The sequence below is a fragment of the Etheostoma spectabile genome, chromosome 8, assembly GCF_008692095.1.
Source record: "Etheostoma spectabile isolate EspeVRDwgs_2016 chromosome 8, UIUC_Espe_1.0, whole genome shotgun sequence".
Classification (NCBI taxonomy): domain Eukaryota; kingdom Metazoa; phylum Chordata; class Actinopteri; order Perciformes; family Percidae; genus Etheostoma; species Etheostoma spectabile.
Window position 1 is genome coordinate 3,260,862 of NC_045740.1, and position 4,788 is coordinate 3,265,649.

General features: G+C 39.5%; 1 protein-coding gene across 1 annotated transcript in view; it reads right to left on the reverse strand.

The window, feature by feature from the left end:
• Positions 1–4,788, reverse strand: part of tmem117 (transmembrane protein 117) — a 45,580-nt gene that overhangs the window by 13,183 nt on the left and 27,609 nt on the right. The gene's annotated exons all lie outside the window — the stretch shown is intronic.

Genomic DNA, 4,788 nt, shown 5'->3' on the forward strand with positions numbered 1-4,788 from the left:
ACATTAAAAATATCAAAAAACTTTGTGAAAAACACCAAAAACGATAAAACAAAAGATAATAATGTTAAAAAAAAGTGACCATGGTTGACGGGAAGACAACAGAAGGGTTAAGACACGCCATTAGAAAAACAATCTCACATGCAATAGTATCTGATTGGAAATGACATGCTTTCTTTGGAGTCCTTGTTATGCCTTCATCTCTGTACAGTAAGTGAAGATGAGAAGCTTTTGTTCAGCCCCACGAACCTCAACCAACACACTCACACACACACCACATCAATCTATTTTCTCTAGGTAATAGCACTGGGAGGGAGGAAAAGTGGGTCAGTCACCTCCTATATGGGACCTGTGCCGGGGAGAGAGGAGGAGAACAGAGGGGAGCGAGGAGGCCTGTTTGATCTCCTGGCAGCCAGTGTCTTAGAGGCTGAGTGGAGCAGGTGGGCAGCCATCACCTCCCCCTCAAGTCCCATCTCTCAACCCCCCCCCACAGGTCACACTCATGAATATAATAGATGGCGATGGATAGGGCTCTGGCTATGCTTTCAAGGGGTCGTATTTGAAGTCAATGGCTCCATTCGTCTTTGTTTTCCCCCAGTCATTTTCTGGACGCCTGCAAACACCAATAAAAATGTTTTCTATTGAGCAGAGAGCTCTGGAAAAAAAACTGCCTACAACCTTGCGTGTGTACAGTTCATTCCCTCTATTTCCCTTCAATGGTTTATTTTTATTTACTCAATTAGCTGATAGCATTAAGGGTTATATTTGCAGTGCTGTTCACTTTGGAAATGAGTCCTTGTCAGACAAGTCTAACAATCATTTGAAAAGCAATGGGGGGTTAATCCTTTTAAGCTATTAGCTAATGAACAGCTTTAATAGGTGTTCATTTTTAATTAATGTTAATTGCTCCTGCCTTTTCATATTATATACGAGTCCAGATCTGAAAAGCATAACAAGTGTTCATAGGCAATACAGAAGAATTATGAGTTGTTGGAAGCCAGTGACCCAAAATGCCAACTACCTGTTTACTACATTTGTGAAAGTAATACTCTTCCCTGGAAGGAAAGCTTTTAAAAATCATATGTCGTCAATGCAGCATGCATTTAACAGATGTGACAGGATTTTATTGACAAAAACATGCAGTATTGCGGGTGATGCATTGCCCCGCTCAACCCTGCAAATAAAATGGCCTTGATTGGAATGGCAATTTATATCTGTATTAAGTCAGTTAGACATTCAGTGGCTTGGCACTGCTCCAGTTACCAAGGAGATACCATTGGGAGTCATTTACCCACAGCGAAATTCTGATCAATACTTCTGGAAATACTTTCTGGCACCACATGCTACGCTGTAAATCTAAAAAACCAAAACAAAAAAACTAATCCTTATCACATGTTTAATTGCGCAAATGTTACTTCTGTGCGGAAAGTCTTATTTTATTTTTTTGGAGAGAACCTATGATGAGTTTGGGGACTCTTCGCACTGCGTGATCAGAGGCAGAACTCTCTGTCTTATTCATGCTGACTGAAAATTTAATGGCCTTTAGAGCCGGATGACCTAATGAGAGAATTCAGTGTAGTGGAACATCAGTATAGTGGCACCCTGAATAATCAGCCCTAAAATGGCTCCAGTGGCTTAATCGCAGAGCCAGTGGCAGTGGCAGTGCCAGCATGGACAGCTCAGCCAGCTTTGACCCTCTGTGGAATGTTATCAGGTTCCCCACACTTGTTCAGACAAAATATTCAAGGACATGTCAATGCCTTTCAAAGTCTTGTTCCATCACATGCAAGAAATTACAATGTTGTGCTACAGAGGGTACAGGGAGTTATGGGGTTATAAAGTTACTGTATGAGTTTAGATGTTACCTTTGTGTGACATTAACAAGTGAAAAAGGCCATTTTAGCTGTTGTTAATAAAGTGGTCAGCTGCACGATCATTGCTTTTTTATCTTGCTTTAATGATCTTCAGTGCTAAGAATTCATTGTTTTTGAGATTGCTCAGTTAAAAATGTTGGAGCTTATTTTAATGTGATTTAATATGAGTACTATGACAATACTCTTCTTTTGTTTGTCTGATTAGCTAACACTGCACATGTTCACATCATAATTCTTCCATCTATATTCATTCCAGTATGTTTTTATCATACAATGGGTCACCTACTGTGCACCAGATTGTTATTTTATAATTATAGGTCAAATATTGGTTTAAATGAAAGGAGCTTAAACTGTAATCAAAATTGTTCGTGATTTATTTCCTGTTTATAAATATTATAAATTATATATTTTAGAATATATGAAAATGCTTTCTCCTTTAAAATGTGCAAGACCTGTGGACACATGAATGCAGTTTCCCCATAACAGAGGACTCTTAGTAACTGATTTGCCATGTAAAGAGGTTTTAAATACATCTACACCTATAAAAGCATTTCCCCTTGATTTTCCCATTTAATCAACAACTCACACTGCAGCACAGTGCCAAAAACACTTTTGCAATGTCATGCTTTGCTATTAACCAAGCACTATCTACAACTCCATATATTCAATTTTTTTTAATTTTTTTTTTATCAAAGTCCCAACTCATGGATTTTCAAGGCCCATGAGAGCTCTAAAAACTAAGCTTATAAAACAGCATGCTGAGAGACTTTTCACTACTCTGACTCATCAAAACTCTGATTTATATCATTATTTAATGCCAGTGATTTAGTGGCTGTGGCAACTGAGTGACCTCTTCTGCCCTGTAAAGGCTGCACTCAATCAGAACATTAAATGGCGACCCTGGCTGGCTCCACATCGAAATGCACTGCCCGTCCCCTCCCTGTGCACAACAGTACCTATGATCGCATTTACAGTATACAATGCTGAGCTGTAGTAGTTACCAGGGAGCATAAAGCTGTCAATGCTCTTTTTACTATCACTATAACATCTCTCAAAGCAACTAAAAACTTCAATTTTAATTCATCTCTCAGCACAGAATCAGTCCACGTATTGTATTGACCTGGCTGGAGATTAAAGGAACACGCCACCGTTTGTTGAAATAGGGTTTACCACAGTAGCCTAGCTGTAGATAGGTGGGCCACGCATGTTTTGTCTCAGTGCACATTGTTTTAGTACGATGCAACACCGGCAGCGCTGCCGCTAGTTAGCTTAGCACAACGAGTGAAAAGAGCAATGCAGATTAAGACTAGACAATGTCCTAGACGTGCTTCGGCTGTGATTTCACCCAATATAGTTCCAAATCAATATCTGCCTAGGAAATCGTCTACTCTTAATCTGCATTGCTATTTGTACTCGTTGTGAATACGCAGGCCAAAAAAGGTAATTAGGTTGTTGTTATTTTTACTCACACCATGCTAACGGCAACATAGGATTCCATTCACTATGCTAAGCTAACTTGCGGCAGCGCTGGCAGTTGTTGCACCGGACCAAAACAATGCCTGCACTGAAACAAAAAAAATGCGTTGCCCCACCTATTTACAGCTAGAAAAGACAGTGATAAGCACTTTTTCAACAAACAGTGGTGTGATTTAAAGTTCTTTAGTCCTTATCATACCCCTGGCTCAGAAGCGTAAGTGAATACCATCATGCAATATCCTGGACTGCCTCTATATGGATTAGGACATAAAGGTTCTAAATATTTACATTTACATGTACCTTTACATTGATTTACATGCACACTAGTATCGCCAAAACATGAAATTTTAGAACGACGCATCGAGGCGTTTTCCAATCTGACAACCCTATCAGGACGACATTATTTGTCTGTTCCTTTCAAAACTGTTATAAATCAATATCAAAAAATAAATCTGTTTATAATCGGACAATGGCAATGGTTAAGGTTTGGTTTAGGAACAAAAACAACTTGGTTGTGTTTAGGGAAACATCATATTTGGGTTAATATTACTACTTAGTTAAGGTAAGGGTACCTTCGTCGTCACTTGGTTATAATAATCACTTGGTTGACATTGATGTTAATGTTGGCTGATGGTAGGTAACTGGTTAGGATTAGGGTTTGTCTACACATCCATTGACCTCGACCTCCTTCTTCTGTGGAATGAAGCTCTAAGATAACAGCACCTGCTACAAATGGACACGAGTCATTAATTACTTTTACTTTAGGTTTAATTTAAATAGCTTGATTATGTTTAGCACGATATTCTGGTTAGGCCTATATTCTAATGTGACCAGGTGCTCTCTCAATCCAAGGTAGGAAGCAGTTAGTCAATTAAAAAAGACAGAAAAAAATGATTATCAATGTATTGATTTTAAATGGTATTTTTAGTTTGACAAGTAGAAAGTTTTTATAAAAGAACTCTTAAATCCAACCATAATCACCTAATACACACCAAACACACAACACACCACACACCACACACACACACACACACACACACACACACACACACACACACACACACACACACACACACACACACACACACACACACACCACACACACCACACACACCCACCAGCCTTAAAACAACTTCTGCACTGTGTGGTATTTAGAATGTCAGGACATGCTTTATGATTTGGCTATTGAAAAATTGGCCCCAGAACATCAACCAGTTAATGCAACAAGGGAACACACCATGCAAAATGGTGATCTTTAAATAAAACGGAACTGAGAAATTATTACTCCATCCATCCATTTTTGTCCGCTTATCTGGTATTGGATCCTGGGGGCAGCAGCTCCAGCAGGGGACCCCAAACTTCCCTTTCCCAAGCCACATTAACCAGCTCTGACTGGGGATCCCAAGGCGTTCCCAGGCAAGGTTGGAGATATAATCCCTCC